Source organism: Notamacropus eugenii, chromosome 3 (assembly GCF_028372415.1).
Source record: "Notamacropus eugenii isolate mMacEug1 chromosome 3, mMacEug1.pri_v2, whole genome shotgun sequence".
NCBI classification, from domain to species: domain Eukaryota; kingdom Metazoa; phylum Chordata; class Mammalia; order Diprotodontia; family Macropodidae; genus Notamacropus; species Notamacropus eugenii.
In genome coordinates this window covers 401,967,232-401,994,633 of record NC_092874.1, presented here as the reverse complement: position 1 = coordinate 401,994,633, position 27,402 = coordinate 401,967,232, and the positions used below count along the sequence as shown (strand labels likewise).

The following is a 27,402-nucleotide window of genomic DNA, read 5'->3' as shown; positions in this document are numbered from 1 at the left end:
TCCATTAATTTGCATGCTTGCCTCCTTTCAGCCCTTAGCACAGTGCCTGGCATATAGTGGACACTTAATAAACGTTTCTTGACTTTCTCATCCTGCCCACTTAGGCTCACCCCCAAGCTTTTATGGAACTCGTCTACTTCCTTGCCTTGACATATGACTGCTATGAGAATGATTTCCTATGAGTGATAATTATATCATTTTTGTCCCCTCAAACTCTGACTCTATTTTTTCAGCAGCATCCAGAACCTGTCTTGCATGGATATGCTGCTGGCACCTCAAACTTAGCATTATTATCCACATTGTCATCTTCCTCTCCCAGATCTTCCCATTTATCAATACAATAGTTACTCTTCTTGCATCCATATTTTATTTTTGTTCCCACTATAATCAACCTAACTCAGATATTTATTTTTTTACTCCTCTACAATTGTAAAGATACAGGCATGCTTTAAATCTCTCCTCCTTCCAAACTATCCTACATCCAGTCATTGTGTACATCTCTTTCATGCTTTGTGTTTCAATGTTTTGTGACACTTTCCTTCAATGTCTCCTCATTGTCGTTAGGATAAACTCAAATTCTTTACCTTGGATCAAGGCCCTCCACAATTTAGCCTCTCTCTCTCTCTCTCTCTCTCTCTCCCCCTCCCTCTCTCTCCCTCTCTTCCTCTCTCTTCCTCTCCCTCCCTCTCTTCCCCTTCCTCCCCCTCTGTCTCTCACTCTCTAATCTGTTTTCCTTTGGTTCTCTACCCTAGTTGAACTCTCTGCTCTGGCCAAACTGATTTATTATGTATTATTCTCCTAATCAGCTATGCATGTATCACAAGAACTTATCATTTGCTTATTACATCTGCCTGCTTGTAATGTCCTCTCTGCTTCTTTTCACCTTGTAATCTTCAAGACACAACCCAAGTAGCCCCCGGTAATCTCTCTCTCCTCTGAAATTTGGTGAAACCTATAATGGGTATTGGTACGTATATGCTGCCTTCTGTTGTTGCTTGTTTTCATGCAAATATTTTACCTTCCCAATCAATTTCTTCCCAATCTGTGCTGTCAGAGAGATTACAATTTTTCCTTAGCCATCACATAGAGTATGTTGTTCAGTCATTTAATTTGTGGCTGACTCTTTGTGACCCCATTTGGAGTTTTCTTGGCAAAGATACTGAAGTGGTTTGCCATTTCCTTCTCTAGCTCATTTTACAGATGAGGAAACTGAGGCAAACAGGGTGAAGTGACTTGCCCACAGTCATCTAGATAGTAAGTGTCTGAGGCCAGATTTGAACTCGGGAAATCTTCCTAACTCCAGGCCTACTACTCTGTCCACTTCACTATTTAGCTTCCCATTATATAGCATAGTACCCTGCAAATACATTAGGCACTTAAAAAGTTTGTGATTCTCCCTTTTACCCTGTCTTCTTACAGTTTACCCAGTAAGCTGTCTTCTTACCAGGTCCTAAATTTGACTTCAAAATTGCTGGTTAGTTTCTTCCATTGTGTTTCCTGAGTGCTACATTCATTTTCTACTGTCCTTATCTCATAGCTCCTGGAGCTAGAAGGAACTTGAGATCTAATCCCAACAGAGCTATTTTTACAGATGAGGAAACTGAGACCCAGAAAAGTGAAATGACTTGTGTGATATCATATCACTAGTAAGCAGATGAGCTGGTATTTGAGCCCATGTCTTCTGATTAAGTCCACAGCTGTTTTTATATACCACTTTTTTTTTTTTAATATCACATTTCCTCACCATGCTAAGACTATGGCCACAGCTTCCTAATTGGCCTTCTGTACCTCTAACACCACTCTTATCTCCAACCAGCCTCAATCCCCATACTCCACTGCCTCCATGAAGCCTTCCTCAGCAGCTGCGCCCATGGTGATTTGACCATGTCTGACTTTGCTGTCACTCACTGTAAGACACATTTTGATGCTTTATTATATTTGGTATTGTTTTTCTCTGAGTTTATTGAGGGCAGGGAGCACACTTTTTCTATTTGGGACCTTTACTCATTCAATTTCCTATTAATGGATACTTTTCTATCCCTAATCCCCATATCTACCCACTTAGTTAATGATACTTAATGAAGGACAATAAGTGATACTGGAAAAGGGTATTTATTTCAATAAATGAATCCTAGCTTATAAGATACTTAGAATTTGTTATTCCCATTCTTTTAAACTGTGTCAATTTATCCTTTTTCGTTGTTGTTGTTCGGTTGTTTTCGTTGTGTCCAACTCTTGGTGACCCTATTTCAGGTTTTCATGGCAAAGATACTAGAGTGGTTTTCCATTTCCTTCTTCAGCTCATTTTACAGATGAGGAAATGAGGCAAACAGAACCCTGTTTGTGACTTTCCCAGGATCACACAGCCAGTAAGTGTCTAAGGCCAGATTTGAACTCAAGAAGATGAGTCTTCCAGACATTAGGCCTGGAACTCTTTCCACAGCACCACATAGCTGCCCTGTTTTCCTCTTTATAATTGTATATACTTTTTACATTTATTATAGTTAGCATGTACTTTGTTCTGATGCAGGTTTTTTTTGTTTCAGATTATTTCACAAAACTTTCTTCAGATGTATTTATAATGTTTATGGATATATTTTTGAACATTTAGCCTTTTAAAAAATCTTTTTAATAACATTTTTTAAAATATCAGTAAATCACATCATGGAATTTTCTTAGCATACTTCTAGATTGCTTTATCAAAATGTCCCACCAGTTCATCATTTATTCCACCGCCAACGTGTACATGTATCTTTTTTCACCAAAACTATGTTGGAGGTCAGTTTGGTTGGTAGGAGAAGGTCCTCCAAAGTTGATTTTATTCACATTTCAGTAATTTGTTAATGGGGATGAACCCTTTTTTCATGTAAAAAAAATTTATTTTTAATTTCTACGTTTTGTTCGCAAATTCCCTGATTCAATCTTTCGACCATTTAGTCATTGGTACCGGATATTGCCTGTGAATATTTTTATGATTTCTTAGTAATTTCAATGTTAAATGTTTATCTTTGTCAGAAGAGGTTCTTTTCAAACCTAATCTTATACTCAGAAACTTTTATAGTTTTGTGGAATTGAGTCTAATATTTATATGACACTTTCTATACATGTGCCACATAATGTATTAAGTACTTTACAAATATTTCTCATTTGATCTTCACAACAACTCTGGGAGTTAGGTGCTGTTATTATCCCTATTTTAGAGGTTCAGAAAAGCATCTGAAAGCTGGATTTGAACTCTGGTCTTTCTGACTCCAGATACAGTGCACTATTCACTGTACTGCCTACCTACCCTGTAATTAGCATGTCTTTTCACAATCCCTCCAATATTGATTATTTCCATCTTTTGTCACCTTTGCCAATTTGCCAGGCAAAAGGTGAAACCATAATTTTTTTGATTGGCTTTTTTCTTATTAGTGACTTGGAGCAATCTTTCATATATGGTTGTGAATAGCCTGAAATTCTCCTCTTGAAAACTGTTCATATATTTTGACCATTTATCCACTGAGGAATAGCTGTTAGTTTAACATATTTTATGTTAATTCTCTCTATATCTTGGATATCAGATCTTTTTCAGAGAGAGGTACTTTTAAAATTGTCCTTTTTGTTATTATAAACTTGAAAATATTAACAGACTTGATCATTTCATAATGTAAAGAGAACCAGGAAAATAGGCTTATATATTTAGCTGTAAACCATCACTATGATCAACTTTGGGATTTTTTGTATATTCAAACTTAACTTGGCCATTCCAAAACTGATCTGCTTTTTTTTTTGTCCTCTTTGGAAATTTTTCTGATCTTTTCTGTTTATTTTTTAGTGATATCATATATACCCTTTTCTTAGTATCAGTCTTACCTCCCACTCTCCCCTGCTTCCCCAAAGAAAGCCTTCCCTTATAAGAAATAAATTATGCAAAGCAAGTCCACACATTGCCTGTGTCTGAAAATTTATGTCATTCATTCTTGATCTCAACTCCATTACCTCTCTGCCAAGAGGTTTGAAACAATAATCAAAGATCTCAGATTTTTACAGTTGTTTTCCTTTGCAGTACTTTTTTATAAATTGTCCTCTGGGTTCTGATCACTTCATTCTGTACCAGTTTATATGAGTCCTCCCAAGTTTCTTTTAATCAATCCCTTTAACATATTCTTTCACATTCATTTACCATAATTTGTTTAGGCCAAAGATTCTTAAGTTTTTAATGGTCAGAGAACAATTTGGCAGTAAGGTGAAGTACATGGATTCTTTTTCATAATAATGTTTTGTTGCCTACATTCATAGTTGAAGGAGATGCTAAATTTCAGTTGAGTGAGAATAGTGAGAATAAAGATATAATTTTTTCCAATTAAATTTTATGGACTGCCTCAAAACTATGCATCAACTCTAGGTTAGCCACCCTTGAATTAGATATTCCTCAACTGATTGACACCCACTTTGTTTCTAGTTATTTTGGTTACAACCAAAAGGAGGCTTTGAACATTTCTGAAAATAGGAGTCGTTCTCTGTTTCTTTGATCTCTTTAGGGTGTGTACCTAGTAGTGGTGGTGGTGTTCAGTCAAAGGGTCTGTACTCTGTACATTTTAGTGACTTTTGGAACAACTTCCAAATTTCACTTCAGAGGACAGTGTGCCTGTCCTCTCACAGCTCCTCCAACATTACCATGTTTCCTTTTTGTCATTTTTGCCAATTTGGTCAGTGGGATGGAACCTCAGAGTTATTTTAATGTGCATTTTCTTAATATTAGTGATTTGGGGCATTTTCTCTTATGGTTGTTGATAGCTGGCTCCCCCCCTGCACCCCGGGATTTTAACTTCCCATTATATCCTTTGACTATTTATCTGTCAAAGAATGGCTCTTATTCTCATTTTTTCTGATCACTTATATTTTCATCCTCAGTATTTAGATCAGGATTTTGTGCTTGGATCAGTACCCCCAGGCACCCTTAGATGGGTTGGGCAGGTCTTATGTTCCTTGGGAGCTTGAATGCTACTGGCAGAATGCCCTCTACCACAATCCCTAGCCTTTGTCTCAGTTTCCCAGTGGATTACTGCAAGTTCTGGCCTTGGCTTGTCTCTGTGCCTTCTTATTCTTGCATGATTTCCAGTGGAGAGTTGGTTCCATTTTCTGCTCTGGTTCCGACAGGTTCTAGTGGGATCTTAAGCATTACATTTGTCTTAAGCCTGTTGTACTTAGTGCCCAGGTATTGTGTTGGCCTTGTTTACTGTTTGTGGCTCCCAGTGCTCCAAGAAGTACATGGCTAGGCCCTGTCCCACTGTCAAGTCACCTCTGAAGATTGCCTTTGATTCCCCAAAGCATTCCAATCAAACTTGGGAATTAGGCCTAAATCGTCCCTAATGGCCCCTTAGTTTCATAGATTCTGCAATTCTGTGATAGTATTTTAGTTTTTATCAATGGGAATTATAGCAGACACCTTGCCACAGTCTATTTAGCAAGGCCTGGGTAGAGCTGGAAATTGATTTTTCCCTGTTTTTGTCCACTAGGTGCTTTCAGGCTTTGTGTTAGCAATGAGCGTATATATAAAAAGTAATAAACATCCTTGCTGCTGAAGTTTCGTATTCTAGGCGGCTGACGCCTTATGCATTTCTCGTCTCAGATTTTCCTTAAATGACACTTTTTCTTATTAGGAAGTGGTGGGAAGAGAAAGTGAGAAAGAAAGGAGGTGGAAAGAGGAATCACTGTGTCCAATGGTCTTTTTTCATATTTGCTTTCTTTCTTTCTGCTGTTTTTTTAAATCTCTTTTTGACTTAAAAAGAAGCAGATTAGTTAATGATCAGGCTCTGAATTCCATTCCAGAAATGGAACTCTCAGTTTTAAGGTAGGTTCTGGGGTCTGTGCTTTTCCATCCTTGTTCAGAATGTGAGTCTTAAAGGTCAATGAATTATAGGATGTGAAGCTGCATTTACTTCAAGTATCCTGAATTTCATTGCTTTGGATATTTGCTCTGCTGGTACAGGGCCCAGCCCCTCTACATCTTTACAGTGAATCAGGGGACTGTCTCTGTAAGCTGCTAATGGTTGAAACATTTCCTCACTCTGGTATAATTTCCAGGCTTAGCTAACTAACAGGATGCCCTGGGTTGAAAGCTTTTCCACTTTGAGAATAATAATAACTGGCATTTATGTAACATTTTTAGGTTTAAAAGTGCTTTAATACACTTTTATTTAATTTGACCACAGCGTAGGGATGTAGGTAGTCACTCCTGTACTTACATAGCCTTTGAAACATCAGGGCCCCCTGGCTATGCTAAATGAGACATCAGAATAGGACTTTAACAGAGTAAGCTACAGTTTAGGAGAGAAATTGACAGCTTGCCTTTCTGTAGTTTTTAAAATGGTTCTGATTGAATTTCTAAATTGAGTATTAGCTTGGGTCCTCACCCAAGGTAGTTTTTATTTTCCCCTTCCCTGATGCTCTGAGTCTTAATCTTTCTGTGCTCAGTGGCAGATTCTCTTCTCCTAGCAGCTGTTCAAACCCACCCTCTGTTATACAATTATATCATACTGTTTGTGCCATCTGTTCTGAACTGAGACATTGAGCTCTGTAGTATTATGTGGCCTTGGTGCCTTTACCTCCAAGAATGCAAATACTGTGGCTCCTGTAAGAGACTGTATTTCTCTCTGCAGATCCTTTGACTGAATTGGTTACCCTGAGTGTGCTACATTTACTGTGGAGTGGTCCATGATGTCAGCTTATAATTTTAAGTAATATCTTGGTAGTAAAAATATGGTTGGCATATTTATTGTTGATTAGCCTGTTTGGGTTGGCATGGTAAAATAATGCAGTTAGCTAGGCTTTAAGCTTTCCCTTCTTCATGTCACCAAAGTCTTTCTCCAGGTGTGCACGATAAAAAGTTAGAGGTAATGATATGAGAACTGCTTAATGAGTTTTTCTGCACTGACTATTGTTTGCACAGCTCAGAGACTGATGGATTGTCATTCAGATTTCAGGGAGGGCCAGAGCTGTCTGTACAAGGCAACAATATTCTGTATTTAAGGATTTCAGAGCTTTTCCTGTAGTTCTGAGTATGGGTACTTTAGTATCTTAATCAGTCAACTTATTATTAACTTTTTAATGCCTGCTGTGGGATCAGGCACTGTGCTAGCTGGGTTTCAGAGATCAATGTGTTCTCAATGAATGCTCATTGATTGGTGTACACATTTTTAAAAATAGTAAATAAGTACAAGGTGATGGGGAGAGGGCAGGAAAGGGAATTATTAGCAGTTGGAGAGTGGGGATTAGGAGAGACCTATAAGATTAGATATTCATGAAAGTAAATTCCAGAATACTATGAAGTATTTTCACTCTAGTCATTGTTTTCAGACGGGGGAAGAGAGTGAAGGAAAATGAGGTCACCAAACAACAGATGCTACCCACTTTTTCTCAAGTTGTTCCTCCATAGGACTTTGCTGTATATGCTGTGTAGCTGAGTAGAAAGGAAATTTTTTTGCTGGATCTCCCCTGTTCAAGGCACATTTGATATACCAAGAACCATAGTTGGAGGAGCATTTGAGTATTGATAATAAACTGCTGCTTGAACGAGTATATACAGCCGGCATCTTATCATACAGTGTCTTTCCAAGAAGCTCTCCTGGGACTAGCAGATTGACTGTAGAGCTTTTCAGTCTTTAATTTTTAAAACCTCATCTCCATTTTCAAACTTTCCCTGTACTTGTGATGTGACTGTTAGAATAATCTTTTTTGTTATCCTGATCCTGAATTGAGGAAATGTCTTTTGACTTAAATTTGCCACTTTATAAAAATGGATAATGACTGTCTGGTAACCCCAAGATACTCTATTATCAATAGATTATAAAACCAGCTGCTTGATTTTTTTTTTTTATTAAAGATGTATTGGGAAAAACTGGTTCTTTAAAGCAATCAAGTAGAGATTTGTTCAAAGGAATTTTGTAGCCTGTTCCACCAAGGAAGTTGGGGTTATGTCATAACTGGTATGTTGGAGCTAGCTTGTGGATCCTGTTGTTAAATTTTGAGTGTGACTGTTTACACCTCAAAAATAGGCAAATGCTCCAAATCAGGGCTTGATTTATTCCTTTTTTGGATTGTCAAGACTTAAGAAAATGATGGAGGAAACTGTAAGTGATGCAGATAAAATAAACTTTAAAACCTGTCACATGTACATTTTTCCTCCTCAGAGAACCAGCTATTAAATATTTGTCACTCCACCCCTGGAACTGATGTGATGGTTTGCCTATTAGAAATAAATAATTCATGGATATATGATTTCATTGCTGTGGGTATTCTTTCCACTAATTCAGATAGCAGGCCCTCTTAAACCTGAGCTTTTAGTGTGTCTTTAGCTGAATATATTCATTACCATGATGCCAGCCTGTTGAAGAACCTGTCCAAATTTAACCAGACTGATCTTGGATGACAGCCAAGTAGTCTGCCACCAAGCCTATGTCTGAAACATACCTATCTTGGTAACAGCGACCTCAACTAGTGCTCTGCAGGTAGTTTTTGAGACTGTAGGGTCACTGTGAAACCAAATGGGATATTGGAATAATAGTAGAATGAAGGAGCCATAAATGGTGGTAACAGCAATTTACTGATTTCTTCAGAACTATACAGAGCAGAAAAGCCGCTCTCTTCATCTTAAAAGATACAGATAACGTGGGTAGATGAATAACTTCGACTGCTGTGCTCAGAAGTTCAGAAACTGAGTGATGAGTCAGTGTTTGCTTTTCTGAACTGCGAGTTTGCACAAGGAGGATTGTTACTGCAAATTGAAGGGAAACAATGGGAGGTTGTGGCAGGGGTTAATAGACCCATTTCTCTTGTGTTCACATGATTCTAAATTATTTTGCTGAAAGCAAAAAAAGCCAGCCTTCAGAAGACATGGCTACCAAAAAGAAGTATATCAGCATATAATATTGACAGTTTTGAAAGATTTATCGTAATAAAGATTTACTGATTTTAATTTTCTTACTTGTTTTTTATCACTTGCTAGCGTGTGAGCCACCTGCTTATTGGCTCATTCAGAGTGATACTCCAAATGAAAGGGAAGCTGTGACTGTATTACCCTGTGAGTTATGTACAGAAATGAGAGAGAGGCTCATTTCACATTAGCATAAAAACAGAGGAAGCATTTCTTCCTGAAAGGAAACCAACATTCAAGTCAACAATTCCTAAACTCTTGAAAATCCTCTTGGTGTTTAGCTGAATCTCACAAATATCCTCATCTTTTTATTTCTGGCGAATGCTGAAAAGATTCATTGGGTCCCTGCCTGTTTAGCCATCCTTGGAAATATTTAGAATTGTAAGTTTGGGGTGGGGTGGGGAACAGATAGAATCACTTTCTTCTCCTTTTAACTTAGATTCCCCCCCCCCCAAAAAAAAAAGAAATAGACATCTGAGTTACATGTAGATCAAGTTGAAGAATTGACTTTATGATTGTGAAAGGGTCAGGACTCCCTCATCAAACTTGACTTGCCACCTTTACTGACTTCCACATATGGCAGACCTTATATTGCAACAGGTACAAATTTTATGAGGTAAGTTCTGAGTAGACCTAGTGAGAAGGAATGTAAGTAGCAGTATGTGATCTACCAGAATGAAAAAGTAATGGGGCTTAAAGACCTTCTAAGACCTTCTAAGGAGCCATGTCCTTTTTTCTTCCTGTTGGCCTTGGGAGAAGAAAGCTCTTTCTGGGTTGGTAGAAATGCATTCTTCAGCTATTCCATTCTTCTCTGATGGTTGTGTGGGAAGCCCAGATGGGCCTAGGATAAATGATTTATTGTTGATCTATTTCTATCCTCCTTTGAAGAGTGTTTTTGTGTATCTCTTTAAGATAATAGAATGCTAAAAATGAAAAGGCAGCTCCTTATTTTACAGATGAGGAAACTGAGGCCAAGAGAAATTTAGTGATGTGTTTAAAGTCATGTATCAAAGGGATAATTGAATCTAGAACCAGTCTTTGCTCTCAAGGTACTTATATACTATTAGGGAAAAAACAGGTGGGCATGTATATATACATATGCGTACAATACAGATATGTGCACACATATGCATATATATGTATACATGTGCACACATGTATATGCCCACATACATATATGTGTGGTATGTGCAGAACAAATATGTACAGAATAAATACTAAATATAATTGAAGAGGCAGATGTTCAGAGGTGGGTTGTCCAGAAAGAATTCAGAGGGCAGGAGTTCTCCTAGATAAGAGAGCTTTATTGTCACAGAAGTGGTGGGCTAGTAGTCCTCAGGAGCACTAGCAACTAGAATAAGACAGGTTACTTTTATACCTAAGTTTTGGGCGCTCAGCTAGGGGTGGGGGGGTATGCTTCTGTGTGGGCAGTTAACCACAGGGAAGGATATCAGGAAAGGGGAAGCAGGTGCGTAAGGGGAGGCAGGAAAGGAGATGCAGGTGTGTTGGCTACTTTACAAAACAGTTCAGGGATGTGGTCCCAAAGCAGGGAACTTAACTTGCAACATTTAAGGATATGTGCACAAACCATAGGGGTTAGTCACATACACAGAAAATAACAAGGTTTTCTTGTCAGCAGATAAGAGCCCCCTGTTACTGGGCAGATTTAGATTTAGGCAAGGCTCTCATTGTTGCTGGGCAGAAGTCACCCACATCATCCCCCCCCCCCCCATAATTTTTTATATGAGAAATCTTTCAGGAAGATGGGTGGTGGTTCCTTCTTTGGTAACTGCGTTCTGCTGGCAAGGGGTACCAGATGGGTGGGGGAATTGTCGTCCGAACTTGTTGTCAGCGGAGTCCAAGGTAGAGAGTCCTATACCATGTGACATGGCCAGTAGTTGGTAGCCCAGGAGCTGGAAATGGAGTTTTTCTATATGAAAATATGCAAAGTATACTAACAAATTAAACAAACATGATTGGAAAATTAGAAGCAGCACAACAGTTGTAAGGGGAGTCAAAATAGGGGATGATCATCAGCCCCGAGAGGAGGTAGAGGGAGATATCAGGTTGGAGTGGATGTCTTGTATCCAAGAGGCTGCCTGTAGCATGCTTTGAGTGTGGAGTTCTACATTATAGGAATTATTAATATACTTGTAACGAGATGATGCCCAAAGCACAAATACCTCCTGTACAGGCAAGAAGATAGTCAAGAACAACTCAGTTCTCTCTAACTACATGGGCTAGAGAGTCAGGTGACTCTCAAGGTTCAAATAAGCAGGGGCAGTGTCTTTTGGGAAGAGTGAGATGGTGGCTATTAAGTTAGAAAGAATAGCCCTGTGCTTCCAGTTGCCATAGCAAGGGAGTAAATACTCAGCTTCCTTGGATAGATACCAGAGGGTATTTTCCCAGAATCTATGTTTCACATGGAAGTTTTGGGAACGAGTAGTGTGATTGTAACTCTGGATCAGGGGAATCACCTGGCCTAGTGTGCACTGTCCAGATGGGAAGAAGTAGCAAGTCAGGATAACATCAAGAGGTTGAGTAACATTAGGGGTGGCTAGTCCACAAAGGAAGACAGTTCTCTGGGGTAGTATGAAGAGAACCTGTGGTTTTATTTAAACCAGATCAAAACACTTTTGCCTGTATAAGTGATGTGTTGCAGGAACTGGGGAGATATCTGGTCCAGTGTCGGGAGATATTTGAGAGGGTTCTGGATGAGAAGTGGGGTTTTATGATGCCTGGGCCTCTGCTGCCTGCACCCATATTTGTCAGGATGCTAGTAACAGAAGTCTTTTGGTCCTTGCTGGCCTGGAAGCACAGGTCCTTGTGTCAGATTTGAGAGTAAATGAGCAATTACTGTTGTAGAGAGGTCCTTAGGGGAATGCTCGAGGATAAATTCCATGCTGGATTCTCAGGGGATAAGTAAAGGGATATGAGTAGTAAATCAATATCCTGGGGATGATGGTGACATACCAGTCATGCACCCTGCATAGCCCCATCCGACAGATGCGTATTTGAACCCCAGTTTCAGGGAAGCAGGCCTAGATTTAGGCACAGGGCGGGAATCAACTATAGGAAAAGGGAAGAAGAACATGACAGGGTTTTCATAAACAAAACTAAAAACTGAGGAATAGAAGGCAGAATAGAAAAACAAAGCAACTGCAAAGCAGCAGATTATGATGGTCCTTTGAGGATCAGTCGATTCACAGGTGTACTGCTGAGGGTGCTCTATAATAACAGAGACAGGCTTTATCTGGGACATGTGTGTCCACCTAGGGGGCCTCAGAGCTTCACAGCGTTGAGGGTTCTTAAGATGACCTTGTATGATGACCGTTTTACCTCCAAAGGGTCAGTACCCTGTGACATCCAAGATTTTAAATAAACCATAACTCTAAAGCTAACTGATGGGGAGAGACAGACTGTTTTGTCTGTCTTGGGGAGGGAGTTGGCATTGTCACGTACTGCCTTTTGTACCAGCCCAATGGTGAGAGAATACTTAGTAGTCAATACTTAGTCTGAGTCTGTTAGCATTAAAACAAGCTTAAAGCCTCTGCAGGGTGGCATATGCATAAAATCTATTTGCCAGTCCTCACCTGGGAAGGACCCATGATTTTGGACAGGGATAAGGAAAGATGGGAGTCCAGCTACTCCTTCAGGGTTGGTGTGGATCCATATAGAACAAACCTTGCAAACCTGCCTGATTGTTTCTAGTATCAGGGGCATCATCAAGGCTGATTCCAGACCAGCGACTTTATCAGCCTTGTCTGCCAGTCAGTTTCTCATAGCCTGTTCAGATTCCTCTTTCAGATTTCCTCTTTCCAATATGTGACTGCCATCTCTTTGGGAGAGTGTACTGTCTGAAGGAGGTACAGAATTTTGGTCCCCCATTTAACAGGGAACTCTCTTTGTGATCACAAATCCCTACTCCTTCCAAATAGTCCTATGGGTGTGTAAAAAATGGAAGTAATATTTGTAATCTGTAAAGATGTTTACCCCTTTGTTTTCCCCTAATTCCAAGGCTCTGGTGAGAGCTATCAGCTTGGCCTTTTGTACAGAAGTTGCAAATGGAAAGGTCTTAGATTCTGTAGTACCTTGTAGGCTGATTATGGCATAAGTGGTTCTCCTCACCCCTCCTTCCACAAAGCTAGAACCATCAGTGTGCCATTCCTCATCAGGATTATTCTGATAAGGGATAAGGATGGTTGAAATACACAGAATCAAGGGTCTCTTTACAGTTGTGGGTGAGGCTCTGAGAGCCACTGGAATCAGGAAGCAAAGTGGTTGGATTCAATACACAGACAATCAGGTGAAGGGTATCTAGCAGAAGTGCTTGATATTTAGTAAGACATGCCACTTGCTAGCCACTGGTGTTCTTTCATTTCTCAAATGCTCTGGACTTGATGAGGAGTCAGAACTCCAAGGGTAAGTTTGAAGGCTTCAGTAATAAGGAGGGCAGTGGCTGCAACAGCCCAGAGGCAGGAAGGCCAGCTGGCCACAACAGAATCAAGCTGCTTAGAAAAATAGGCCAGGAGCCTTGGGTCAGGTCCCAGGGTTTGAGTAAGGATTCCCAAGGCCTGTCCCAGCCTGTCATCCACATAAAGAGCAAAGGGTTTTTCCAGATTAGATAATGCGAGAGCAGGAGCAGAGGTTAAATTGGACTTAAGGGGGCTGAAGACCTGTGTCTGTTTAGGTCCCCATTCTAAGGGATAAAGGTGTCAGGACCCTGTGTGGCAGCATACAGAGGTTTGGAAATGACCCCAAAGTTGGGAATCCAGATTCTCCAGAATCTGGCCATGCAAAGAAGAATACATAACTGTTTCTTTGTGGCTGGTTCAGGAAAAGACAAAATGACCTGCTTTTTTTTTTTTTTCTGACATTAAAGACTGAGATGTAGGAGTTAATCCCATGTATGACCCAAATATTTTATGGACTGACAGGGTTTTGAGGTAGACTTTAATAGAGGACTCATGAGTGGCCCTCCCAGGGATACCATGGTCCCAGACCAAGGATCTACTGGATTTCAGATTTCAGAGGCACTATGGGACAGAACCTTTCAGCAGATGTCTGGAGCTGATTTAGAAATCATATGCATACTTAAAATTGTGGCTCCTATGGGAGATTAAGGATCCAAGTCAGTATACTTTCTTAGAGCCTCTCCCAACGTATTTCTAAAGAGGGAAGGGTTCTCCTCTGACCCTTGTATAATTCTCTTAATTTGTCATAGCCCATTTATTTCTTCAGGTCGCCTTTCATGCCTTCTAGGAGGGAGGTGATTATATGGTTTCTCCTCTCCCAATCCTCATCATCAAGATAGTCTTAGGAGGGATTGGCAAGAGGGATGGCAACCGTCCTGGGTGGATAATGGGGGCTAGCTGTGGACCTGGCTAGATCATCACTGTGTTTCTGAGCATAGTCCCAAATCATTCTCTTTTCCTCAATAAAACATAAGGTAAAGTTAATAAGATTGATGTTGCCCCAGGTTAAGTTAAATTGTAAGAAAACAGAATGAAATCCTTCTGTAAATTTGGTGAGATCCCCTGAGTAGCTCCCCAATTTCTCTTTAGTCTGGGTAGGGATCAGATATTAAAAAGGGAACATGGACTTGGTTGTTCTCCTCCATGAGATCAGGGACTTCTCTTAGAGCGAGCATTGAGACATTGAAAGGGGACTTGGGGCTGGGGGTACCTGTCTGGTATTTGAGGGACTTAGCATTGGGTGGTCAGGAGGGGGTATGAGGGAGGCTAAGGGACTTGGAGAAGCCCTTTTGGGGTCTAGGTAAGGAATAGGATGACCAGGAGGATTAGGGGTAGTGGGTGGAGATTTAATCCCATATATGACTAGAATGTTGAGTTTTGGTGCCTTTTCAGATTTGGGGAGTTTAGGGCTGAAGTGAGGGCATGTGAGGAGCATTTTGCAAGAATCATGGAGGTCAAGGTCTTGGGAAAGAGGGGTGAAAGTTTGAACATAGGGGACTTCGATCCATTTTCCCTCCCCCTGGCAAAAAAGATCTAACTGCAAAATGGTATCATAATTAAGGGAGCCGTTGGCAGGCCACTTTTTCCTGGTCCTCTAAGTTATATTGTGGCTGGGTTCCATTATAGAAAAAGATGAGACACTTTGTCTCAAGGTCCCCCTTCCCAAATTTCTCCCAGTGCCTTATAGGCAACCAAGGGTGGAATCCATTGGAATAGAAATGTCCTATCCCATGGCCAATATCCTGCAGCCACTTGCCTCCTCATCAGTGTCCTGAAGACGACAAAAGAAGATGGCTAAATGAGAGGTGTCCCGCTCAAAAAGCAAAAAACTGTCTTGCTTGACTACGTAGAAGTCAGAGAGACCCACAGTGTCACTCCAGGTAACCTAACCACCTGGAGGGCTTCAGTGGAAGGACATAGACAACAGAGAGGGTAGTGAGAGAGACATGCCTACCTGTTGGCTAGGAGAAGATCCAACCCTTGGACAATTTCCCAGTCAAGCGAACCAAATTTAGAGGTAGATGATGTTCAGAGTTGGGTTGTCCAGAAAGAATTCAGAGGGCAGGAGTTCTCCTAGATAAGAGAGCTTTATTGTCACAAAAGTGGTGGGCTAGTAGTCCTCAGGAGCACTAGCAACTAGAATAAGACAGGGGCTTACTTTTATACCCATTTTGGGCACTCAGCTAGGGGTGGGGAGGGGTATGCCTCTATGTGGGCAGTTAACCACAGGGAAGGATGTAACGAAAGAGGAAGCAGGTGTGTAAGGGGAGGCAGGAAAGGAGATGCAGGTGTGTTGGCTACTTTACAAAACAGTTCAGGGATGTGGTCCCAAAGCAGGGAACCTAACTTGCAACATTCAAGGATATGTGCACAAACCATAGGGGTTAGTCACATATACAGAAAATAACAAGGTTTTCTTGTCAGCAGATAAAAGCCCCCTGTTACTGGGCAGATTTAGATTTAGGCAAGGCTCTCATTGTTGCTGGGCAGAAGTCAGCCATATCGTAATGTAGTTAAATACTAGATATCTAGTGAGGGAGGACATGAATCTTGTAAAGACCATGGGGTCAAGATCTGCAGGAAGTAAATAAATATTTATTAAGTACCTACAATGTGCTAGGTACTATGCTAAGTACTCTATAAATATGACCTTATTTAATTCTTGAAGCAACCATGGGAGATAAGTGCTATTATCCTTGTTTCTTACCTTTGGGGAAACTGAGGCAAACAGATTAAGTGACTTGTCCAGGGTTACAGAGCTATTTAACTGTTTAAGCAGATTTTGAACTTAGGTTGTCCTGATTCCAGGTCCAGTACTCTTTAACTACCTTGCCCCCGAACTGCCTTGGGATAGGCTGTGGATGGTGCCCCTAAGGATTTGATCAGAGGACAAAAACAAAACTTTATAGGATCCAGAACTTTCATGTTAGTGGCCAACTAGGAACTCTGGCAGTCAGGGTCATTCATTGGTATATAGTTTTGTACAAAAGCCTAGGAAACAAATGGGGGTTTGGGCAGAAGCCTGTGCTCTTAAAAGGAGTTTTAATACCTTCTACACTGTAGACAGTTGGCTAAGTCATGTTGGGAGTGGGGGGTGGGGCGGTAGGTATGGGGGACAAGGGATGTAAGATAACTGAAATAATTCATGTACAGCTCCTCAGTTATCAGAAATCCCCATCATAAATACAGGAGTAAAGGTTTCTTTGCAGTATCAGGGGACCCTTTGTCATTGTCTGGAAATCTGACTGGGTTTGCACTTTGTGGAAAAAGTGGCAGAACAGACAGAAGACCTTTAAAATTTATTATGCAATTCCTGAAAGGATCCTAACAAAGGGTATTGAGCCTTATCAATCATTCCAAGGATTAGAAGTGTATTAATTAGGCTGTGTGGCCTGTAAGTACCATTTAGAGATATGGTCTGCTTAACCTTTAAACTCTTCAGAAAGGAAAAACTTAACCGTTGTCAGCAAGTTAAAAACCACACCAAATCAGACTTTGAGGCTTTTTGAATATATATGTTTAGCCTTATTCCCTGCCTAGACCTGAATTTAAATTTTGGGTTTCCTTTCTTATGGTTAATGGTAGGGGTTTCTTTTTAATGGGGCTTTTTAGATAACTTTTCTTCCCTTTCTCCCACCCTCTTTCACCAATTATAAGGGAGGTTTGGGTGGTATTGAGATGTTTGTTAAGAACCTACTATGTCTAAATGACTTCATATTTGAAGCCACGGAGTTTGTGAACTGGGGATTGTGATAGTTTTTCTTGCAATGTATGGGCTAACTTGGATTAGGGGCATAGGATGATTGGTACGATGATTTCAAAAGTTCATTTGTAAATGAATTTTCCCCTAGGAACTCTGTGTGTGTGTGTGTGTGTGTGCACATATACATATATGTGTAAATATAAACACTTCAGTTTATAGTTTAGCTGATGGTACCAAGTTGATCTCTGTTATACTTGAAATAGGTTTTTAAAAAAAGATCTGGAGCAGAGGTGGAGAACCTGTGACCTCAAAGCCACATATGGCTCTCTAGGCCCTCAGGTGTGGCCTGTTGACTGATTCCAAAGTAGAAGGGCTGCACTTGAGGATCTAGAGGGCCATGTGTGACCTCAAGGCCACAGGTTCCCCATCCCTGACCTAGAGAAAGCCCTTCATGGAAGCTCTATGGAATAACACAGACAAGAACGTCATAGGTTGAAGAAAGGGGATGAATTGCTATCTGTACCCATGGAAAGAAATCCCACTCCTATGAGACTGAAGAATGTGGATGCCTGAAGTACACCTAACCACCCTGTGAAATACTGTTATTATGAACTCTTATTAACTCAGGGTAACAAGAATACTTCTCTTCCAATCCTAGGCCCTTGAGGCTCTGTGTGCATGGTAGATCTGGAGGGCAAGTAGAGATACCCTTGAGCACTGGTGACTTCTTATTTCCCTGAAATTAATTTAGAGATTTTTAAAATCCTCTCTGGATTAGTCACTTCCCAAGTATTTTATAGAAGGGCTTGCCTACTAAGAGTCCAAAGACTTAATAGCCAAATTGAGTATTAATCAAGTGTTTCTAAACTGGGGATGACTTGTAGTTGCCTGCCACAAGTCTCACCCTTCTCCAGTCTGTCCTCTACTCAGCTCTCCAAGTGACCATGACCAATCTGACCATATCACCCTCCTGCTCAGTAAACTCTGTCAGCTGCCTGGCCTCTCCAGGATCAAATATAAAATCCTGTTTGTCTTTTAAAGCCCTTCTGAGGATGCCTCCCCTCTTCCAATATTCTTACACTTTTATACCTTTCCAGGCCTCCTAGCTTTTCCTCAAATGAGTTACTCCATCTCCCAAGTATGGGCATTTTTACTTGCTGTCTCCCATGCCAGGACATCTAGGTGGTACAGTGGATAGAGTGCTGGTCCTGAAGTTGGGAAGACTCCTTCCCTGATTCCAAATCTCACTTCACACACATACCAGCTGTGTGACCCTGGGCAAGTCATTTTACCCTGTTTGCCTCAGTTTCCTCATCTGGAAAATGAGAGCTGGAGACAGAAATGGCAAACCACTCTAGTATCTTTGCCAAGAAAACCCCAAATGGGATCATGAAGAGTCAGATACAATGGAAATGACTGAACAACTATAACCCCCATGCCTAGAATGTTTTCCCTTCCCATCTCTGCTTTGAGGTTTCCTTCAAGTTCCAGACAAAAATCCCACCTTTTATGGGAAACCTTTCACCCTCCTCCTTAGTTTTAGATTAGAACCTTTGCTGCTTTGATCATTGCCAATTTACCTTGTTAGTACACAGTTATTTACTTGTTGTCTTTCCCATTAGACTGTGAGATCCTTGAGGCTAGGGACTGTCTTTTGCCTTTCTTTGTATCCTCAGAGCTTAGCAGAATGCCTAGCACGCATTGTGTTTAGTAAATCTTTATTGCTTGATTGATCCGTAGCAAAATATAGAATTGAGTATATGCTGGTTTTCAGAAACAAGCCAATTTGGTAAACCCAAATACTTCCCAATGAAAAAATGTTGTTACTTTTCACTGTTATTTCTCCTTGTAATTACATGATTGTCCTCTTTCCTTTTCTGGTTGCCCATTTCTTAAATGATAGTCCCTCATACCATCTCTTTCCTATAAGATATCACTAGAAATATATTGCACCCTGCTTGTGTCGATCATATGTCTATTGTCCCTATTGTCTATTGGGTCACCAGAAACTTTGGTTTTTTGAAGATAGTGATATTCTAAGATTTGCAGCCTTAAAGTGAATATTATATTAGAAACATAGTAGAGATTCAGCTTTTAATTATTGAAAGCACTTACTGATTCCTGTTTTTCCATTGTTTGGGTAGGTATTTCTAAAATCACATTCCCCATTTAACTTTTTCTGCTATAAACATCTGCTTTAAAGATTAATTTGCGTAAGAGCTCAAAGCTCAAATTATTTTTACAATTGTCTGTCAGGTATACAATTGCAGGAATTTTTGTAAATGAAGAGATAGATTTGAAATTCCAGATGCAGACACATGGGCTCAAACACCATTCTCTAACGGATAGGTTGCCAAAACACATTAACAAATAGTTCTCAAAAGAAGAACTGCAGACTATTAAAAACCATATGAAAGACTACTTCATGTTACTAATAAGAAATGCAAATCAAAACAATTCAGGTTTCACCTCATAGCCAGCAAATTGTCTGTGATGGAGAGGCTACAGGAAGACAGGCACATTGATAGGCTGTTGGTGGAGCTAAGCATTTGTCTATCCTTTATTGTGCAAAGACAGAGATCTCATTGCTAAAGCGTATACCCAGAGGAGGTCAAAGACAAGAAGAAAAATCCCACACATTTTGTAGCACAGTAAAGGATGGTAAACACAGTGGGCACCCATTAATTGTGGGTCATAAATGTAATGAATATTCCTGTGCTGTAAGTGATGATAAATTTGAAGAATATAGAAAAGCATGGGAAAAGTTCAATATGAACTGATGTAGTCAGGTAAAGAGAGGAAATCAGTAGGTGCAATGACTACGACAGTGTGAACTGAAAGAAAAATAACAAAACAATTGGACCTGGATACTGCAGAATTAGAGGAACAGACTTGTCCCTGAAAAAGAGATGAAAATAGATCTCCCTCCTATTCTCTTTGCAGAACAGGAGGTCTTTGAATGTGGGACATTGAAGATAATGCCATGATTTTGTATGTGTTCATTAATGTAGCTTAACTGGTGCTTTTGCAAAAGAGAGAGCTTGAAGGGAATCCATAGGGAAATGTAGGCACTTAGGAGATTCTGAATAAGGAAAAGCTAAGATCATAATAGAATGTTGAAAAATAAAATAAAAGCAGTGTTTACTAACCATCTCTTTATGATTTATTCTGAAATGTTACAAGCAACTGACCTGTAGTTGATATGCTCAAGAAAATCAGGGCAACAGTTGATATTTCCCATTCTCCATGGTCTTTTGAATATTACTGACAGTGGTTTAGCAATTACATACACCAGTTTTTTTTTTTCAGTACCCTTAAGATGTTCATTTGATTGACGTGAATTTAATTCATTAAGGGCAACTAGGTCCTCTCAAATTCAAGTCACCTTTCTGGATCTGTTACCTTGTCTGCAAAATGGGGATAATAATACTTGGATTATATACCTCACAGGGTGGTTATGATAAAATGTTAAATATAAATGTTAGCGCATTATATAATTGTGAAGAGGAGTTGTCAGATTTGTTAAAGTCACAGTGGTTTTTCTGTCAGCTGTCATAAGTTTCTAAAATATAGCTGTTACTCATTCCTTTCGTTTGGCTGTAGAGCAGATAGTTCTAGTCTGTTAAATCTAGATTTGGTTCGGTCTACAAATATTTTGTGTGCTTACTAAGAGCCACCTTGGGTGGAGAAGTATGTGGGAAGAGAGTGGGAGGAAAAAACATGGAAGCTTAGAATCTATAATAACTCTTGAGATGGGTAGGTTTAAGAAAGTGGATTATATTTTGTTCTTATATCCCCTTCATTTACAAATCTCTCCTTCTTTCCTTCTTATCCCAGTTGTCTCTTTCAACAAAGAATAAAAAAAAAAAGAAGAAAAGCTCAGCAAAACTAACCTGTACATCCACAAAGCCTGACAACATATTTAGTATTTCACACTCATAGTTCCCTGCCTCTTCAAAGGGGAGAGGTACATTTTGTTTTCTCTTAGCCAGGGCCATAATTATACAGCTGTTTGAGTTTTTTTATCTGTCCATTTACATTAGCATCATCATATGCTGTTTTCCTGTTTTTTATTATTTCACTTTGTATCAGTTCATTTGAGTCGTCTCATGCTTCTCAGTATTCTCCACATTCATTATTTCTTACAGTGAGATAATATTCTATTATATTCACATATCACAGCTTATTTAGTCATTTTCCCGTCAGTGGGCATGAACTTTGTTGCTAGCTCTTTGCTGCCACGAAAAGAGCTGTTGTAAATATTTTGAGGTCTATGAGACATTTCTTTCTGACTTTTACCTCTGGAATCTTCGCCTAGTAGTATTGCCCTAGGATCACAGGATCAAAGAGTACAGAAATTCTAATCACTTTTTAAAAATGCAATTTTAAATTGCTTTTCAGAATGATTGGCTAAATTTTCAAGAGGGTGGATTTTAAAATATATATTTTTTTGTTTTTTCAAAAATATTTTTCCAATTATTTGTAAAAACAACTTTAACATTTGCTTTTTAAAATTTTGAATTCCAAATTCTCTCTCCCCCGCATTGAAAAGGCAAGTAATTTGATATAGATCGTACATGTGCAGTCATGTAAAACATAGTTGCCTATTACTTATGTTGTGAAAGAAAACAACCCCCCCAAAACCAAAAAAAGTCATTTTTAGTTGATTATTGTATAATATTGCTGTTACTGCATACAATGTTCTCCTGGTTCTGCTTCATTTCAGTTTGTATCACTTCATGTAACTCTAGCTTTTTCCAAAAGCATCCGCCATCATTTCTTACAGTATTAGCATAGTATAGCACGGCATGGCATAGTATAGTATAGTATAGTATAGTAGAGTAGAGTATAGTAGAGTATAGTATAGTACAGTAGTATTCCATCACAATCATATATTGCTGCTGTTCTAGTGATTCCCCAACTGATGGACATCCCCTCAATTTCTAATTCTTTGCTACTACAAAAAGAGCTGCTATAAATATTTTTGTACCAAAAAAAGGTCCTTTTGAAAATTCCTTTTTCCTTTTTTTTCAGATTTCTCTGGGATCTAGAGCTAATGGTGGTTTTATTGGGTTAAAGGCTATACACAGAACATAGAAATATATAAATTTCAAAGCCTGTTTTTTTCCCCCACGAGCAGTATCCATTCTTAACTTTGGTACTAAATATTAAAAAACAGTAACAAGCATAGGCTGTTTGATAGGACTGTATTCCACATCTTTCTGGAATGGTTGAACTTGCAGAATTTGTGCTTTACTGATGTAGACTTGAGTCCCTTCCATGGCACAGTGAAGCATTGGAGCAGGACATAGTTATAATAATATATACTGTATTATGTGTTGTACTGTCATAATGATGTAATTGTGAAACCATGTGGATTGGAGAAGCCTTATACTAGGTTTGAGAGTCCTACAAAAACTGAAAATAGACAAAGGCATTAATAAATTGTATTCTGTATTCTTTTTTTTTTTTTTACTTAATGCCCTCTTTAGGAAAGACTTTTTTTAAAAAATAAAAGGAGAGATGCTTTTAGCCCTATTTCATTCTCTGTTAAAAAGATGAAAATATTCCTTCAGCATAAATTTATCTGCATGAACAAGTTTTAAAAATCATTTCCCCTTTCTGGTTTGTGGTTCTGGTCATTTATGGCTTCATTGTGCTTGATTTTCATATTCGTAATAAATTCAGTGAAACTAAAGGTTTATCCACATTTGAAATGAGTTTCTCTAACCTTTTTGCGTAGTTCATTTCTTAGCTTGGGATAACTTTTTTTTACAAGCTTTGGTAGATTTAGGGGTTCAGCCACATAAAGCAAAATATGAAGGAACACAAAACCTTGGTCTTATTCTTAGTTTACTGCTAGTGTTTACTCATCTGTAGAATCAGATGGACGAGATCAGGGGCAGCGTGTGACTCACAGATGGAGTCTGTATGTTGTGTACAATGCTCATTAAATGGACAGATTGCATTATTGCTGGCATCTAACAGTTGCTTAAGTCCCCTTCCCCACACCCCTAATACACACACGCACACACTCACACACGCATACACACACAGACCAAATAATTCTTTGTTCCCATAAGCTTTTTTGTAATAACGTGTGTGTCCTAGAGAAGAGTTCTTTAGATATCTCAATGAGATTATTTGGTCTCTCTGTTGTTAACTACGATATCTTTGACACCAGTTAGGAAAAACAATTATATAAAAAGTTGAGTGGGACTGTCCAAGGAGCCAGGTCTAAAAATACTTGTTGTACCATTGCTGTGTTTGCTGAAGCTACAAAACTTCATTTGTGCTTATACTTTTCCAGCTTTGGCTGCAAATATTTTCCCTACCTCTCTTCAGAAAAATCCTCACATTCCAACAACATCAACGAAACTGTACCTGTTACTTTGTTTTAGCATACACTGATTCATACAAATAAATATTTAAGTATTAAAAAAAGGAAAATATTTTCAGCAGCATGAATTCCGTGTATAAAGGAGTAGCAATGATCTAATATTTTTTGTTTTAACTTTTTTAATGTAACTTTATGTAAATCTTGTTAGAGTCGTTGTTCAGTCATTTCAGTCATGTCTGACTCTTTGTGATGCTGCTTGGAGTTTTCTTGGCCAAGATACAGGAGTGCTTTGCTATTTCCCTCTCTAGCTCATTTTACAAGATGGGGAAACAGGCAAACAGGGTGTAGTGACTTGCCCAGTGTGACACAGCTAGTGTCTAAGGCTAGATTTGAACTTAGGTCCTTCTTATTCCAAGGCTCACGGTGTCTCCTAGCTGCCCAAACAATCTATAGGGATAACTAAATTTTTTGAGGTTGGTTTGTGAAAACTGGGTTTTTGTTCTTATTTTTGTTTCTTCCTGAGGAATTCTTGTTATCCCCTGGTGAAAGGCCTTAATTCCTTAATGGAAATACATACTGTGACATTGCAGGGAGAATCTACCTCTTGTGAATTAAAATATTAAAACTTTGGGCGGGGGGGCACGTGGGGAAAGGATCAGGATCTTTGATTTCATTTTCTAGGGAACTCCTAGTATGGAGACTTCCACCACTTCTGCAGATTGCTGATGCCCCTGCAGTTTACTGCCTTGGAGAGATGACGAGGCCCTGAAAGGTCAAGTGGTTTCTTTTTTGCTGGTGGAGTCAGAAGCAGGGCTTGAATCCAGCTGTTGTAGGCTACTTTTCTATGTAAACTGTAGGCTCTTAAAACTGTAGACTCTTAGCTTTGGGGATACTCAAACTTCCACTTGAGGAAGTAGTTAGCTTTTCTTGAGAAGGTAAGCACCAAGAAGTTTTCTTTTCATACTGTTAGAAATAGGCGAGGGTTTTTGTTTATGGACCCTTTTTAGTAACCGGATATCCTCCTCAATTTGAAATAACTTCCTACACTATGTATAAACTGTACTTTCAGTCCTTCTGCAACCAGTGGTCCATAGTATTAAAAAGGTAATAAAAAGGAAATACTTAAGAGTGAAAGGATAAACAGACAAGCCAATTTGCATGTTTAAAGCTAGACTCATTCTGGAGCTATTTAAAGCTGGGCCAAGTATCCCAAGGGCATTGTGTGTATCCTTTGGATGGCAAAGAAGTAGTCTCTGCCAGACCACCAGGCCTCGTAGCAGATTTATTCATTTACATCCGCTCGAGAGGAACCCTTTAAAGAATATCTGTCCTGGATTCATGGCAACTTCTTTCCTTCCATGACCTCAGCAATTGATGCTGGTATTACTATCAAAAGTTATCCCTTTTGTGGTTTTCCAAATGATGCTGCGTACTCCTTAGGAGGGATGGCCTGCACATAAGTGGGACAGTTGACTCACTAACTAAAATGTGGAACATTTTACAGGGCCTTGCAAAGCTCCCAGCTTTGTTTTCTTCTGCTAACAGCCTGCCGTGCTTTAGAGTTCTCTCCTCATCTGATTTGTTGTAATAACCTATTAGGCATTCCTTGGGCTAGGCACGGAGAAGTGGGCCCTTGTGTCTTCGAGGCTACTGTAAAGTGTTTTTAAAAATAATATCTGAGAGGTGACAGAAACTTGCCTGGAGAAGGTGAATAGGTAAATTTCAACCAAAGGAGGAGATATGGCATCAACCACCACTGAAGTGTTGTGCCAGACCTCTGGGTCAACAGCACAGAAAATGGGAGTCCCTACACGCAAAGTAAGAGATGTTGATGAAAAGCTTTGCCTGAGAGGCTTTAGCTCTGTGTTACCTGCAAAATCACCCAAATATAGTAATAAATGCTAAGCACTTTTAAAAGTTTGAAAAGCGTTTGCATATTCAGTAGTATCTCATTTGATCCTCACAGTGACCCTATGAGGTATATGCTATTAATATCCCATGTATAATTGAGGAACCTGAGACAGCAGAGGTTAAGTGCCTAGGTGTCTGAGGCCAGATTTGATCTCAGGTCTTTCCATCTCCAGGCTCATGCCCAGCAGCTCTGGACTAACTCGAAGCCTAGTAAGTGTCTGAGGTAGAATTTGAACTTATTTCTTTCTGACTCCAAATCCATTACTCCTCACATATTGAGTGGGTCCTTTCAAATCAGTTGTAAACTCTTAGGGTGTTTGTTTAACCTGTGGGAGACCATTGGAAGGATGTAGTAAGTGACCTTAAAATTACTTTAAAGATCCCTGTGTAGAAGAGGAAGGAGATGTCCTCCAATTTCACAGCACAGAACCAAGAACAATGAAGCTAAGACATAAATTCAAAGCTCTGACCCCTTATAAAACTCGTTGCAGGCACACACATAGAATACCCTTGTAGGGTGGCACATAGTTATGGAATACATTTGGCCAAGATAACTCACATCTCTACCATTCAAGGACCAGATGCTGCTTTCTCCATTCCCTTCTTTTTTTTTACATTTTAGACTTGAATACTAAAACTTAAATAAATAATGAGAAAAGAAAAACATGTTATAAACTTAAATATTAAAGCTTACATATAAAATAAGAAAAGAAAAACGTGTATGGAATGTGAGAGAGGATTCTAAATATACAGCAGTAAATTTACATTTCAAGAAAGCCTCTCTATTAAATGCTGCATGTTGTGTTAAAAGCTATCCATCTTTTCTTTGCTTCCTTCTTTTGTTCTCTGCTGTACATTTTTTACTGTGTTCTTTTTTTCCTCCTTCCTCCCTCTTTTCCCCCCAGGCTACAATTAAGTATGGATATTATGTATATTGATATGTACACACACATATACATATACAAACATATACTTTCCCTAAGAGATTATATTCCTAATCTTTGTTTTTTTATGTTTGTATGTATTTCTTATCCCTCCTGACTCCTCTACTTTACTTCTGCCCACTATCTTGTTCTCCTATTACTTAACCTACCCCCCCTTCCAATGATCCCTCCCTTATCCTCCCATTCCCATTAATCTAAACACCCTGCAATATCCTCTTTCAACCTATTCCCTATTCTAAAGAATCCTCCCTTATCCTCTCTCCCCACCATCTCCTTGGTGTTTTATTTTTTTCTAAATTTGGAAGATTTTTATACATACATACATACATACATACATACATACATATATATATAATACACACACACACACATATGTATATATTGTTCCCTCAAACAGATTCCTGATGAAAGTAGGTTTCCAGAAATACCAGCCCTCCTCCCCCCATCTGATTCTTCTGTATTGGTTCTTCCTCTCGTACCTCATTTGTATGAGATAAATTACTCTTTTTGCTCTTCCTGAATGGTTTTACTTTTTGAAGTCATATGCTCGTGTCTACCCTAATCTTTCTTGTGAACTATTCAATTACTAATAACAATCTTAGACATACATAAAAAGTGAGCTGTCCTTGTTGAGTCCCTTGTAACTAGTCTTTGGTATATATCTTATCTTGGCCCTTATACATCAAATCTTCTGTTAAATTCAGATTTGTTTTTTTAATAACATCCTGAAAGTCTGACAATTCATTAAATATCCATTTTTTTTCCCATTCACAATTGTGCTTAGCTTTGCTGGGTTTGGGATTTCTGGCCAGAAGCCCAGTTCTTTTGCCCTTCGGTATATAGTGTTCAAGTTCTGTGGTTTTTTAGTGTTGCCACTGCTAGGTCTTGTGTGATTCTAATTGTGGTGCCACCAAATGTAAATTGCTTTTTTTTTCTTATTCCTTATAATATTTTATCCTTGAGCTGGAGGTTTTGGAATTTGACTATAATATTCCTGTGGGTTTTCCTTGTAGGATCTCTTTCAGGTTGTGATTGGTAGATTTTTTTCTATTTCTACTTTCCCCTCTTGTTCTAATGCTTCAGGACAATTTTCTTTATTTATTTCTTGTATT

At 39.2% G+C, this 27,402-nt stretch overlaps 1 protein-coding gene and 1 long non-coding RNA gene across 2 annotated transcripts in view; one reads left to right on the top strand and one right to left on the bottom strand.

Moving 5' to 3' along the window:
- Positions 1–27,402, top strand: part of SNX30 (sorting nexin family member 30) — a 169,848-nt gene that overhangs the window by 13,446 nt on the left and 129,000 nt on the right. The gene's annotated exons all lie outside the window — the stretch shown is intronic.
- On the bottom strand, positions 10,201–15,708 carry LOC140497281 (uncharacterized). The gene is made up of 3 exons (XR_011964600.1): positions 15,347–15,708; positions 11,891–11,986; positions 10,201–10,830 (listed from the first exon to the last, which is right to left on the bottom strand). It is a non-coding gene; the product is annotated as an uncharacterized lncRNA (long non-coding RNA).